We start from the raw sequence: 15,464 nt of genomic DNA, 5'->3' as shown, positions 1-15,464 counted from the left end.
CCCCCGCCCCCCCCCCCCCGCGTGATCTGCCGTTGGCCACTCCCTCCGCCCGGGAGATTTCGGAATGTTGATTCCTCAGCGGTTACGCCCCATTATTCCGTGCGCTGGGCAGTGAAGGCGAGCGGAGCTCTGTCGCAGCGGCCTGTCCGCACGGTGGTGCCAGTGCTGGTGCTGCAGCCTTGCTGCCTTCTAACCGCAAACTACTCCAAGGATCAGACTCTCAGGCTACCTGCCCTCCGGGGTCTGCTCGGGAGCCACAGTCGGTGAGTACCGAGCGAGCGGTGGGAGAAGCTAGTAATCTAGCTGGTTGGCTTTTTTGGGGGTGGAATGGGGCTGGGGTGAGTGTATGGCATGTCTTTGCTATTCTTTTTCTTGCAATCTTCCTGTGTCTTTTTGTTTGAGACGTATCTTCCTCTATGGAAGAACACTTTGGTTGTTTCCATGTCTTGTCCACTGTGAATAATGCTGCAAGAACCATGGGGTTATTTTTATATGTATCTTTCCGTATCAACCCGGGACTCCCACACGCCAGGCCGACGCTCTACCACTGAGCCAACCGGCCAGGGCCGCCACTCCTCATTTTTTTTTTTTTTTTTTTTTTTTTTTCTGAAGCTGGAAACAGGGAGAGACAGTCTGACAGACTCCCGCATGCGCCCGACCGGGATCTACCCGGCACGCCCACCAGGGGCGGTGCTCTGCCCCCCAGGGGGTGATGCTCTGCCCATCCTGGGCGTCGCCATATTGCGACCAGAGCCACTCTAGCGCCTGAGGCAGAGGCCACAGAGCCATGCCCAGCGCCCGGGCCATCTTTGCTCCAATGGAGCCTTGGCTGCGGGAGGGGAAGAGAGAGACAGAGAGGAAAGCGCGGCGGAGGGGTGGAGAAGCAAATGGGCGCTTCTCCTATGTGCCCTGGCCGGGAATCGAACCCGGGTCCTCCGCACGCTAGGCCGACGCTCGACCGCTGAGCCAACCGGCCAGGGCACTCCTCATTTTTTAATTGGATTGTTTTCTTGTCTGTTGATGAGCTTTGGGAGTTCTTTATATATTTTAGGTATTAACTAACCCCTTATTTGAGCTGTTTGCAAATATCTCCCATTTAGTTGTCTATTTGTTTTGTTGTCAGTTTCTTTTGTTGTGCCAAAGCTTTATAGTTTGATATGGTCCCATTCAATTATTTTTGTCTTCTCTTGCCTTTGGGGTCAAATTCATAAATTGTTCTCTAAGGCCAAGCTCCATGAGTTTAGTACCTATGTTTTCCTCTATGTAATTTATTGTTTCAGATTTTATATTTAGGTCTTTGATCCATTTTGAATTAATTTTTCTGCAGAGGGACAAACTGTAGTAAGTTTCATTTTTTTGCACGTGGCTTACCAGTTTTTGCAGGACCATCTATTGAAGAGACTTTCTTTTCTCCAGTGTGTGTTTTTGGCTCCTTTGTCGAGGATGATTTGTTCATATATATGTGGTTTTATTTCTGGGTTCTCGATTCTGTTTCGTTGGTCTGTGTGTTTATTTTTCTGCCAGTACAATGCTGTTTTGATTATCGTGTCTCTGTAGTATAATGAAGTCAGGTATTGTAATACCTCCAGTTTTGTTCCTTTTTTCTCAGGATTGCTTTGGCTATTCTGGGTTTTTCATGGTTCCATTCAAACCTGGATATTTTTTGTTCTTTTTCTTTAAAAAATGACATTGAGATTTTGATGGGAATTGAATTAAATTTGTATATTGCTTTGGCTAATATATCCATTTAAACTATGTTGATCTTATCTATGAACATGGAATATATTTCCATTTCACTGTATCTTTTTCAGTTTCTTTTAATAATGCTTTGTAGTTTTCTGTGTATAGGTCCTTCATATTCTTTGTTAAGTTTATTCCTACATGTTCTTTTGTTGTTGTTACACTTGTAAAATGAGTTTTGTTTTTGTTTTTTTAGTTCATTTTCTGGTTTCATTGTTGGTATATTGGAAAGCAATAGACTTTTGTATCCTGAGACTTGACTTTATTGATTTATTGTTTCTAATAGTTTTTTGGAGGGGTGTTTGGGTTCTTCTATATACAGGACCATGTCATGTGCAAAAAGTGATGCCTTTACCTTCTTTCCTGATATGGATGCTTTTTATTTCTTTCTCTTGCCTAATTACCCTGGCTAACGTTTCCAGAACTATGTTGAATAAGAGTGGAAATAGTGGGCGGTCTTGTCCTGTTTCATATGTTAGAGAAGAGAAAAAGCCTTGATTTTTTTCACCATTAGTATGATATTGCCTGATGGTTTATCATATACGGATTTTATTATGTTGAGATATTTTCCTTCTACACTCATTTTTTTGAGTGTTTTAAACATGAAAGGATGTATTTTATGGAGTGTCTTTTCTGCATCTATTGATACAATTATATGATTTTTGTTTTGTTGATGTGGTGTTATGTTGATTTATGTATGTTGAACCATACTTGGATTTCTAGAATGAATCCCACTTCTTTGTGATGTGTGTTTTTTTTAAAAAAATTTAGTGAGAGGCTTGGAGGCAGAGACAGACTCCCACATGCGCCCTGATTGGGATCCACTTAGGCAAGCCTGCTAAGCCCACCTGGGCTGCTCTGTTGCTTGGCAAATGAGCTATTTTGGCACCTAAGGCAGAGGCCATGGAGGCATTCTCAGCATCTGGGGCCAACTTACTCCAATGGAGCCGTGGTTGCAGGAGAGGAAGAGGGAGAGAAAACAGAGGGGGAAAGGTGGAGAAGCAGATGGGTTACTTCTTCTGGGTGTCCTGACTGAGAATTGAACACAGGACATCCACATGACAAGCTGACGCTCTACTTATTGCTGAGCCAACCAGCCAGGGCCTATTTTTCTTTTCTTTTCTTTTCTTTTTATTTATTTATTTATTTATTTATTTATTCACTTTAGAGAGGAGAGAGAGTGAGAGAGAGAAGGGGGGCGGGGCAGGAGCTGGAAGCATCAACTCCCATATGTGCCTTGACCGGGCAAGCCCAGGGTTTTGAACCAGCGACCTCAGCGTTCCAGGTCGACACTCCATCCACTGCGCCACCACAGGTCAGCCCTATTTTTCTTAATATATTGTTGTTTTCGATTTGCTAGAATTTTTTTTTTTTTTTGTATTTTTCTGAAGCTGGAAACGGGGAGAGACAGTCAGACAGACTCCCGCATGCGCCCGACTGGGATCCACCCGGCACGCCCACCAGGGGCGATGCTCTGCCCGCCAGGGGGCGATGCTCTGCCCCTCCGGGGCATTGCTCTGCCTGGACCAGAGCCACTCTAGTGCCTGGGGCAGAGGCCAAGGAGCCATCCCCAGCGCCCGGGCCATCTTTGCTCCAATGGAGCCTCGGCTGCGGGAGGGGAAGAGAGAGACAGAGAGGAAGGAGGGGGAGGGGGGTGGAGAAGCAAATGGGCGCTTCTCCTATGTGCCCTGGCTGGGAATCGAACCCGGGTCCCCCGCACGCCAGGCCGACGCTCTACCGCTGAGCCAACCGGCCAGGGCCGCTAGAATTTTTTTTTATGATTTCTGTATCTGTATTCATTAGAGATATTGCTCTGTCTTTTTGTGTGTGTGTCTGTTGTCCTTGCCATGTTTCAGTATCATGATTATATTAGTCTAATAAAATGTGTTAGGAATATTGCTTCTTCAGTTTTTGGAAGATTTTGAGAAGAACATATCAAATATTCTTTGAATGTTTGGTAGAATTCATTAGTGTATATAGTATAGCCATCTGATCCTGGACTTTTATTTTGGGGGAGGTTTTTTTTTTTTTTCAGAGACAGAGAGAGAGTCATAGAGAGGGATTGATAGGGACAGACAGACAGGAACGGAGAGAGATGAGAAGCATCAATCATTAGTTTTTTGTTGTGACACCTTAGTTCATTGATTGCTTTCTCATATGTGCCTTGACCGTGGGGTCTTCAGCAGACCGAGTAACCCCTTGCTCGAGCCAGCGACCTTGGGTCCAAGCTGGTGAGCTTTGCTCAAACCAGATGAGCCCACGCTCATGCTGGCAACCTTGAGGTTTCGTACCTGGGTCCTTCATGTCCCTGTTCGACATTCTGTCCACTTGGCCACCACCTGGTCAGGCTTTTTTGCCCTCTTTTTAATTGCATTGTTTACCTTCCTGGTGTTAGGTTTTAAAAGTCCTTTATAAATTTTGGTTATTAACCACTTATCACATGTATTGGCGAATATGTTCTCCCATTATATGGGTGGTCTTTTGTTCTGTTAATGGTGTCTTTTGCTGTGCAAAAGCTTTTTAGTTTGATATAGTACCATTTGTTTATTTTGTCCTTTATTACATTTGCCCCTGGATATGTATTGGCAAAAATATTGCTAAGAGAGATATCAGAGAGTTTACTGCCTATGTTTTCTGCCAACATGTTTATGGTTTTGTGACTTACCTTTAAGTCTTTTACCCATTTTGAGTTTATTTTTGTGAATGGTGTAAGTTAATGATCTAGTTTCATTTTTTTAATGTGCCAGACCAATTTTCCCAATACCATTTATTAAAGAAGCTGTCTTTACTCCACTGTATGCTCTTACTTCCTTTGTCAAATATCAGTTGTAACCATAAAGGCGGGGATTTTTTTTATTTTTTAATTTATTTTTATTTTTTACAGAGACAGTGAATCAGAGAGAGGGATAGACAGAAAAAGACAGACAGAAACAGAGAGAGATGAGAAGCATCAATCATTAGTTTTTGGTTGTGCGTTGCAATACCTTAGTTGTTCATTGATTGCTTTCTCATTTGTGCCTTGACCACGGGCCTTCAGCAGACCGAGTAACCCCTTGCTGGAGCCAGCGACCTTGGGTTCAAGCTGGTGGGATTTTACTGAAACCAGATGAACCTGTGCTCAAGCTGGTGACCTGGGGTCTTGAACCTGGGTCCTCTGAATCCCAGTCTGACGCTCTATCCACTGCGCCACCACCTGATCAGGCTATAAAGGCGGGGATTTATTTCTGGGTTCTCTGTTCTGTTTCAATGATCTATATACCTGTTCTTATGCCAGTACCAAGCTGTTTTGATTACTATGGTCTAGTAGTATAATTTGATATCAGGAAGTGTGACACTTCTTACTTTATTATTCATTTTCAAGATTGCTGAGGCTATTCATGTTCTTTTTTGGTTCCATATAAATATTTGGAATATTTGTTCTCTATCTTTGAAGTATGCCATTGATATTTTAATAGGAATTGCATTGAATTTATAGATTGCTTTTGGTAATATAGACATTTTAATGATGTTTATTCTTCCTAGCCATGAACACGTTATATGCATCTGCTTGTTTGCATCTTTCTTGATTTCTTTTTTTCAGTGTCTTATAATTTTCCGAGTACAAGGCTTTTAACTCCTTGGTTAAATTTATTCCTGGGTACTTTATTTTATTTTATTTTTTTCTGAGGAAGGCAGTCAGACAGACTACCGAATGCGCCCGACTGGGATCTGCCCGACTGGGATCCACCCGGCATGCCCACCAGGGGGCGATGCTCAGCCCATCTGGGGCGTTGCTCTGTTGCAACCAGAGCCATTCTAGCGCCTGAGGCAGAAGCCATAGAGCCATCCCCAGGGCCTGGGCCAACTTTGCTCCAATGGAGCCTCTGCTGAGGGAGGGGAAGAGAGAGACAGAGAGGAAGAAGAGGGGGAGGAGTGGAGAAGCAGATGGGCGCTTCTCCTGTGAGTCCTCGCCAGGAATTGAACCTGGGACTCCTGCACGCCAGGCCGATGCTCTACCACTGAGCCAACCGGCCAGGGCTGGTACTTTATTTTTTTGTTGCAATAGTGAAGGGGCATGTTTCCTTATTTTCCCTTTCTGACAGTTGATTGTTGGTGTATAAAAATACCACTGTTTTCTGAATATTACTATGTCCTGCCACCTTGCCAAATTCATTTATCAGGTCTAGTAGGTTTTTGATTGAGACTTTAGGATTTTCTATGTACAGTATCATGTCATCAGCAAATAATGAGTTTTACTTCTTTTCCAATTTGGATACCTTTTATTTCCTCTTCTTGTGTGATTGCTGTGGCTAGTACTTCCAGAACTAAGTTGAATAAGAGTGGTGAAAGGGGGCACACCTGTCTTTTTCCTGATCTCAAGGGGATTGCTTTTAATTTTTGCCCATTGAGTATGATGTAGGCCAGGGGTCCCCAAACTTTTTACACAGGGGGCCAGTTCACTGTCCCTCAGATCGTTGGAGGGCCAGACTGTAAAAAAAACTATGAACAAATCCCTATGCACACTGCACATATATTATTTTAAAGTAAAAAAAAAACAAAACAGGAACAAATACAATATTTAAAATAAAGAACAAGTAAATTTAAATCAACAAACTGACCAGTATTTCAAGGGGAATTATGCTCCTCTCACTGACCACCAATGAAAGAGGTACCCCTTCTGGAAGTTCAGCGGGGGCCGGATAAATGGCCTCAGGGGGCCGCATGCGGCCCGCGGGCCGGAGTTTGGGGATCCCTGATGTAGGCTGTGGGTTTGTTATAGATGACCTTTATTATGTTGAGGTATGTTCCCTGTATTCCCACTTTGCTGAGTGTTTTGATCATAAATGGGTACTGGATTTTATGAAATGCTTTCACTGCAACTCTTGATATAATCATGTAATTTTTATCCTTCCTTTTGTTTATGTGACGAATCATATTTATTGATTTGCGAATATTGTACCAGCCTTGCCTTCCTGGAATAAATCACCCTTGATCATGACGTATGACTCTTTTTTTTTTTTTTTTTTTTTTTTGCATTTTTCTGAAGCTGGAAACAGGGAGAGACAGTCAGACAGACTCCCGCATGCGCCCGACCGGGATCCACCCGGCACGCCCACCATAGGGCCACGCTCTGCCCACCAGGGGGCGATGCTCTGCCCATCCTGGGTGTCGCCATGTTGCGACCAGAGCCACTCTAGCGCCTGAGGCAGAAGCCACAGAGCCATCCCCAGCGCCCGGGCCATCTTTTGCTCCAATGGAGCCTTGGCTGCAGGAGGGGAAGAGAGAGACAGAGAGGAAAGCGCAGCGGAGGGGTGGAGAAGCAAATGGGCGCTTTTCCTGTGTACCCTGGCCGGGAATCGAACCCGGGTCCTCTGCACGCTAGGCTGAAGCTCTACCGCTGAGCCAATCTGCCAGGGCCGTATGACTCTTTTAATGTATTGCTGGATCTGGTTTGCTAATATTTTGTTGAGAAGTTTAGCATGTGTTCATCAGGGATATTGGCCTATACTTTTCTTTCTTTGTAGTGTCTTTACCTGGTTTTGGAATGAGGATAATGCTTGCCTTATAAAAGGAGCTTGGAAGTCTTCCCTTCTCTTGAATATTTTGAAATAGCTTGAGAAGAATAGCTGTTAGTTCTTCTTGAATATTGATAAAAATTTGCCTGTGAAGCAATCTGGTCCTGGACTTTTGTTTGCTAGGAATATTTTGATTAATGTTTCAATTTCATATGTTGTAACTGGTTTGTTTAGTTTTTTGATGCTTCTAGATTGAGTTTGGAAGATTGTATATTTCTACGAATTGATCCATTTCACTTAGGTTGTCCAATTTTTTGGCCTATAGATCTTCATAGTACAATATTTTCTTACAATCCTTTGTATTTCTGCGGTGTCAGTTGTTACTTCTCCACTTTCATTTCTAATTTTATTTGAAGCCTCACTCTTTTTTTCTTGATGAGTCTGGTTAAAGGGTTATCAATCTTGTTTACCTTTTCTTTTTTCTTTATTTATTTTTATTTTTTATTTTTTTAATTTTATTTATTCATTTTAGAGAGGATAGAAAGAGGGACCCCAGCATTTCCAGGTCGACGCCCTATCCACTGCGCCACCACAGGTCAGGCTCTTGTTTACCTTTTCAAAGAACCAGCTCTTGGTTTCATTGATTGTTTGGGGTTTTTTTTAGCCTTTTTGTCATTTATTTTGACTCTGTTATTTATTATTTTTTTCCTTCTACTTCCTGTGGGCTTTTTTTCTTGTTCTTTTTCTAGTTTGTTTAGATACAGGGTTAAGTTGTTTGAGTTTTTTTCTTGCTTCTCAAGGTATGACTGTAATGCTATGAACTTCCCTCTCAGGACTGCTTTTGCTATGTCCCACAAATTTTGAGTTGTTGTATGTTCACTGTCATTTGTTTCAAGGGAATTTTTTATTTCTTTCTGATCTCATTGTTAACCCGTTCATTATTTAATAACATGGTATTTAGCCTCCAAGTGTTCGAATGTTTTTCAGTTTTTCTATTGTAGTTGATTTCTAGTTTCATGCCTGGTGATCAGAGAAGATGCTTGATATGATTTCAATCTTCTTAAATTTATTGAGACTTGTTTTATGTCCTAACATATTATCTATCCTAGAGAATGTACCTTGAGCACTTAAAAAGAATGTACCATATTTCCCCATGTATAAGACACACCTTAATTTTGGTGCCAAAATTTGAAAACGTATGTATTACATGAAGTTACTGAACTCAAGTTTTATTCATCATAAAATTTATACAACTCCTCATCACTGTCAGAACTCCCATCCATTAGCTTGTTGTCATTGGTGTCTGATGACGAATCACTGTTCTCAACAATGAGTGTAAAAACAAGCACGGAAAAGCATGAAATGCAGGTTAAAAAATCTGCAACCATTGTATAAGGTGCACCCAATGTTGAGACCCAGTTTTTTTTTTAAGTGTGTTTTATACGTGGGGAAATACGGTATATTCTGCTGATTTTTGGGTGAAAGGTTCTGAAGATTTCAATTAAATCGGGGGTCTCAAACTCGCGGCCCGCCCACCAATTTTGTGCGGCCCGCAGACTAATCAAACTTCGTGGATTAGTCTGCGGGCCGCACAAAATTGGTGGGCGGGCCGCGGGCCCAAGTTTGAGACCCCTGCCCATTTAGGCGCTGTTTCTTGTTCATTTTCTGTCTGGAGTATGTATCCATTGATGTTAGTAGGGTATTAAAATCCCCTACTATTACAGTATTGCTGTTGATCTCACCCTTTATGTCTATCAAAGTCTGCTTTGTATGTTTACGTGCTCCTATATTAGGTGCATAAATATTTACAGTAGTTATATCTTTCTTTTGGATTGCTCCTTTATCATTATGTAGTGATCTTTATTTCTTACTATAGCCTTTATTTCAAAGACTATTTTGTCAGATATAAGTATTGCTACCCCAGCCTTTTGTCATTTCCAATTGCATGAAATACTTTTTTCCATCACTTCACTTTCAGTCTATGTGTATCTTTTATTCTAAGGTGGGTCTCTTGTGGACAGCATATGTATGGGTCCTGTTTTCTTATCCATGCAGCTACCGTTTTTTTCTGTGTGTGTGTTTTTCTGAAGTGAAAAGAGGGAGGCAGAGACAGATTTCCACATGCGCTGGACCAGGTTCCACCCGGAATGCCCACGAGGGGGCGATACTGTGCCCATCTGGGGCATTGCTTTGTTGTAACTGGAGCCATTCTAGCACCTAAGGCGGAGGCCATGGAACCATCCTCAGCACCCGGGCCAACTTTGCTCCAGTGGAGCCATGGCTGCAGGAGGGGAAGAGAGAGATAGAAGGGAGAAGGGGAATAGTGGAGAAGCAGATGGCGCTTCTCTTGTGTGCCCTGATCAGAAATCGAACCCGGGACTTCCACACGGTAGGCCCATGTTCTACCACTGAGCCCACTAGCCAGGGATTACCGTATGTGTTTTTTTTTCTATTTTTTTTGTATTTTTCTGAACTGAGACATGGGAGTGGGGGAACGGCGGGGAAAGGCAGGCAGACAGACAGACAGATTACCATATACGCCTGACCAGGATCCACCCGGCATGGCCACCAAGGGGCAAGGCTCGGCTCCTCTGGGGCATTGCTCCGCTGCAATGGGAGCCATTCTGGCACCTGAGGCAGAGGCCATGGAACCATCGAGGGGAAGAGAGAGGGAGAGAGAAAGGAGAGGGGGAATGGTGGAGAAGCAGATGGGTGCTTCTGTTTGTAATAATGAGGGCACGCGAACACCAGGTGGGCAGGCTTTATTAGAGGAGAAGGACCTGCCTGGGCACTCCTCCGGGAGAAATGCACCAAAACAGACTCTGAGGCAAAAATTTGTTAAGGTGGGGAGAGCTTTGAGCAAGTGTGCATTGAGTCAGCAATTCTGGTATGCTCCCTTTTGCAGTTTTACAATTTTGGCTTCCTGGAACGTTTCTCCCTGGGGTGGTGGACCAGCTTCCTAAAACTGTTCTACTTCAGGGGGATAGTCAGTAAGCAAGGGTGGGGTCAGATAGACAAGTGGGACAGCAAAAGGACAGTTGGAAGTTTTGGTGAATTCATGTATCTATCACTGTTGACTACCAAATATGTGTATTACACACTCATTTTTTATCTTTTAAACTTATTTTTTATTTTAATTCTTTTGACCTTTTCAGAATCTGCTGCTTGTCCCCACCTGCTTCCCCGCCCCGCAGCACCTAATCCCCCACGTGCTTCCTGAGCCACTGCCCCGAGGGCTCCCCCTCCCCCCCCCCCGCGCCCCCTCCCCCCCCCCCCCCCCCCCCCCCCGCGCCCCCCCCCCGCGCCCCCCCGCGCCCCACCCCCCCCCCGCGTGATCTGCGGTTGGCTCCTCAGCGGTTACGCCCCATTATTCCGTGCGCTGGGCAGTGAAGGCGAGCGGAGCTCTGTCGCAGCGGCCTGTCCGCACGGTGGTGCCAGTGCTGGTGCTGCAGCCTTGCTGCCTTCTAACCGCAAACTACTCCAAGGATCAGACTCTCAGGCTACCTGCCCTCCGGGGTCTGGCTCAGGAGCCACAGTCGGTGAGTACCGAGCGAGCGGTGGGAGATGCTAGTAATCTAGCTGGTTGGCTTTTTTGGGGGTGGAATGGGGCTGGGGTGAGTGTATGGCATGTCTTTGCTATTCTTTTTCTTGCAATCTTCCTGTGTCTTTTTGTTTGAGACGTGTCTTCCTCTGTGGAAGGACACTTTGGTTGTTTCCATGTCCTGGCCACTGTGAATAATGCTGCAAGAACTGCAAGAACCATGGGGTTATAGGTATCTTTCCATATCAATGTTTTCGAGTTTGGGGGTATATATCCAGTAGAGGCATTGCTGGGTCATGTGATAGTTGTATTCTTAATTTTTTGAGGAGCCACCATACTTTCTTCCACAATGGTTGTACTAATTTACATTCCCACCAGCAGTGAATGACGGTTTCTTTTTCTCCACGGCCTCTCCAACACTTCTTTTTTTTTTTTTTTTTTTTCATTTTTCTGAAGCTGGAAACAGGGAGAGACAGTCAGACAGACTCCCGCATGCGCCCCACCGGGATCCACCCGGCACGCCCACCAGGGGCGGTGCTCTGCCCCCCAGGGGGTGATGCTCTGTCCATCCTGGGCGTCGCCATATTGCGACCAGAGCCACTCTAGCGCCTGAGGCAGAGGCCACAGAGCCATGCCCAGCGCCCGGGCCATCTTTGCTCCAATGGAGCCTTGGCTGCGGGAGGGGAAGAGAGAGACAGAGAGGAAAGCGCGGCGGAGGGGTGGAGAAGCAAATGGGCGCTTCTCCTATGTGCCCTGGCCGGGAATCGAACCCGGGTCCTCCGCACGCTAGGCCGACGCTCTACCGCTGAGCCAACCGGCCAGGGCCCTCTCCAACACTTCTCACCTGTCTTGTTGATGAGAGCCAATGTAACAGGTGCGAGGTGGTATCTCATTGTAGTTTTGACTTGCATTTCTCATATAACTAGTGATGATGAGTATTTTTCATATCTCTGTTGACCATTTGTATGTCTTCTTGGGAGAAGTGTCTGTTCAGGCCCACTTCTCTTTTTTTTTTTTAATTGGATTGTTTGTTCTTCAAGGGAGTTTCTCTGGATAGTTAGCTATGGGGTCTGTCTCTGCCACTCTCCTACTTGTGAGGTGACGGAGGTGGGATATGGGAGGCTGGGGCACCACACTTTGGTTTTCTCTGTCTCTGCACCAAGAGCAGGCTGTGGACCAACCACAAGAACACTGGCCATGACCCTTTATTCTGCCGCTGCTTTGGCTTAGTATCACACTTCTTGCACCTCAGTCTCTCCACTCCTTCCGGCAGAAGGAGACCGGGGCACTCCAGGCTTGTCACCTCTTTGTATCCCATAAGATAAAACCCAGACAGCCTGAGCTGTCTCCTTCCCGTATTCTGGCAGAGAAAAAAACCCCAGTCACTCTGGGAGCCAACTGTGAGTGTGTTTTATTTTCCACCTCCCTTTCCAACCCTTCCCACCTTTAGTTATTTGGGTGTGTAGATCTTTCAGGTGTGCCTGAGAGCCCAGCTGGAGTTTCTTTGCTGCATTAAAATTGTTCATTTTGTTGAAATTTTAATTGAGAGATCAGGAGTATCTCATACGCTGCCATTATTCTGATGTGATCCCCGATTTTGTAAAGATTTATATAATTAAAAGCTTAAAACTATATAAAGTTTTACTCAGAGTAAATCTGATCCTAATCCTCCTAATCTCATTCCCACTCTTCCTCTATAAATAAGCATTGTCTTTAACTTCTGGTTTGTCTTTCCTGTTCTTTTTCCTGTAAAAACACAAATCTGGGCCCTGGCTGGTTGGCTCAGTGGTAGAGCGTCGGCCTGGCGTGCAGGAGTCCCAGGTTCGATTCCCGGCCAGGGCACACAGGAAAAGTGCCTATCTGCTTCTTCACCCCTCCCCCTCCCCTTCCTCTCTGTCTCTCTCTTCCCCTCCCACAGCGAGGCTCCATTGGAGCAAAGTTGGCCCGGGCACTGAGGATGGCTCCATGGCCTCTGCCTCAGGCGCTAGAATGGCTCTGGTTGCAACAGAGCAATGTCTAGAATGGGCAGAGCATCGCCCCCTGGTGGGTATGCCGGGTGGATCCCGGTCTGGCGCATGGGGGAGTCTGTCTGACTGCCTCCCCATTTCCAACTTCGGAAAAATACAAAAAAATTAAAATTAAATAAACAAATCTGTGTTCATGGTATATTATTATTTCCCTTTCTTTTTACACAGTAGTTAACACATTTCATCCAGTGACCCGAAACTATTTTTCATTTACCCACGTCAGTCTACAGATACATTCTTTATTTTTTTTATGGTTTCATACCTTGTGTGTATTTACTAGTTTACCTGATCAGTCCTCTATGAATGGACATTCGACAATTTGCAATCATTTTGCTGCTAGTTTTCTTCTTAACTCATAACTTTGAAAGAACTGTCGATGCACAGGGAGTTGCCAAAATAGTACTAGAGCCCCTTGAATGGTACACAATCCAAACGAGGGAACTGATGTTGACACACTATTCAAGACCACAGAATTTGCTCAGTTCTCACCAGTTTTCACATGCACTCACCCGTGTGTGTGCTATGCGATTTGATCTTTCTTATAGAATTGTGTAACAATCACCACTACCACCATCATGATGTAGGATACTCCCTACTTGAGAGAAATTTCCTTTATAGCCTCATCTCCTCTCCCGTTTGTCTCTACTCCCAGGCAGCCTCCAATCTGTTCTTTGTCTCGGTAATTTTGTCATTTTTAGGATGTTATATACAGGGGATCATCAGGTATGTCAACTTTTATGAGATTGGTTTCTCTCACTAAGCTTAATGGTCAGGAGTCCTTTGTCAGATCCATACTTTGCAAATGTTTTTATCCAACCTGTAGTTTATCTTTTATTCCCCCAACTTTAAGAGAAAGTTTATTTAGAAAGTCATAGAGGTAGAAGAAGTGAGCTGTTGGAGAAGTGGGCTCAGACAACGACTTACAGAGATAAAGGAAGGGCCCTTGGAGCTTAGAGAGGCAAGGAAAGTGCACCTGGGGGAGGGGCGTGCCCCACAGAGAGAGCCACCTGTACTTTGTCTTTGCATTCTCTTGACAGGGTCCTCTAAAGAGCCAACGTTCTAAATTTTTTTAATTTTTTATTTTTTTAATTTTTATTAATTTTAATGGGGTGACATCAATAAATCAGGGTACATATATTCAAAGAAAACATGTCCAGGTTATCTTGTCATTCAATTATGATGCATACCCATCACCCAAAGTCAGATTGTCTTCCGTCACCTTCTATCTGGTTTTCTTTGTGCCCCCCCCCCCCCCCTTTACCACCACACCACTCTTGTCCATGTCTCTTGGTCTTGTTTTTATGTCCCACCAATGTGTGGAATCATGCAGTTCTTGTTTTTTTCTGATTTACTTATTTCACTCCGTATAATGTTATCAAGATCCCACGATTTTGTTGTAAATGATCCGATGTCATCATTTCTTATGGCTGAGTAGTAAACCATAGTGTATATGTGCCACATCTTCTTTATCCAGTCTTCTATTTTTTTTTTTTTTTTTTTTTTTTTACAGTGATTAAGGCCTTTAAGCAAACTCTTGGCCAATACAGCAAGAATCAACGTTCTCAATTTTGATGAAGTTGTTTTTATATTTTTTCCTTTTTTGCGTTGTGATTTGGCCTGACCAGGCAATGGCGCAGTGGATAGAACGTCAGACTGGGATGTGGAGGACCCAGGTTCGAGACCCCAAGGTCAACAGCTTGAGCACAGGCTCATCGGGTTTGAGCAAAGCTCACCAGCTTGGACCCAAGGTCGCTGGCTTGAGCAAGGGGGTCACTCGGTCTGCTGTAGCCTCATGGTCAAGGCATATATGAGAAAGCAATCAATGAACAACTAAGGTGTTGCAATGCGCAACGAAAACTAATGATTGATGCTTCTCATCTCTCCATTCCTGTCTGTCTGTCCCTGTCTATCCCTCTCTCTGACTCTCTCTCTGTATCTAGGGAAAAAAAAAAAAGATTGAGTTGTGATTGGTGTCATGTCTAAGAAGTAGGTCCTGAGTATTTCTTCTGTTTTCTTCTGAAAGCTATTTAGTTTTACATTTAAACCTGTGACCCATTTGAATTTTTATATAAAGTATGAGATTTAGATTGAAGTTCAATATTTTGCAGTTGTTTCAACAGGATCCTTCATGTATTGAATTGCATTTATACATTTGTCAGAATCGATTGACCGTGTTTGTGTAGATCTGTTTGATTCTGTATTTATTATGTTCCAGTGGTCTCTGTGTCTATTTTTTCTTTTCCTTTTTTTCTAGAAATTTTTATTATTTATTTATTTTTTACAGAGACAGTGAGTCAGAGAGAGGGATAGACAGGGACAGACAGACAGGAATGGAAAGAGATGAGAAGTATCAATCAGGCCCTGGCCGGTTGGCTCAGCGGTAGAGCGTCGGCCTGGCGTGCGGGGGACCCGGGTTCGATTCCCAGCCAGGGCACATAGGAGAAGCGCCCATTTGCTTCTCGACCCTGCCCCCCTCCTTCCTCTCTGTCTCTCTCTTCCCCTCCCGCAGCCAAGGCTCCATTGGAGCAAAGATGGCCCGGGGGCTGGGGATGGCTCCTTGGCCTCTGCCTCAGGCGCTAGAGTGGCTCTGATCTCGGCAGAGCGACGCCCCGGAGGGGCAGAGCATCGCCTCCTGGTGGGCAGAGCATCGCCCCTGGTGGG

The 15,464-nt window shown here is 44.6% G+C and overlaps 2 protein-coding genes across 2 annotated transcripts in view; both read left to right on the top strand.

Annotated features, from left to right (window-relative positions):
- Window positions 1–15,464, top strand: part of LOC136395739 (calcium/calmodulin-dependent protein kinase kinase 2-like) — a 1,028,348-nt gene that overhangs the window by 28,344 nt on the left and 984,540 nt on the right.
- Window positions 10,593–15,464, top strand: part of LOC136395736 (maestro heat-like repeat-containing protein family member 1) — an 81,080-nt gene continuing 76,208 nt past the window's right edge. Inside the window, exon 1 of the mRNA XM_066370994.1 lies at window positions 10,593–10,774. The gene's annotated coding sequence lies outside the window, so the exon portion shown is untranslated. The remainder of the gene's footprint in view (window positions 10,775–15,464) is intronic.

The sequence above is a fragment of the Saccopteryx leptura genome, chromosome 2, assembly GCF_036850995.1.
Source record: "Saccopteryx leptura isolate mSacLep1 chromosome 2, mSacLep1_pri_phased_curated, whole genome shotgun sequence".
Taxonomy (NCBI): domain Eukaryota; kingdom Metazoa; phylum Chordata; class Mammalia; order Chiroptera; family Emballonuridae; genus Saccopteryx; species Saccopteryx leptura.
The sequence above is the reverse complement of the archived record's forward strand: the minus strand, read 5'-3'. Positions and strand labels throughout refer to the sequence as shown.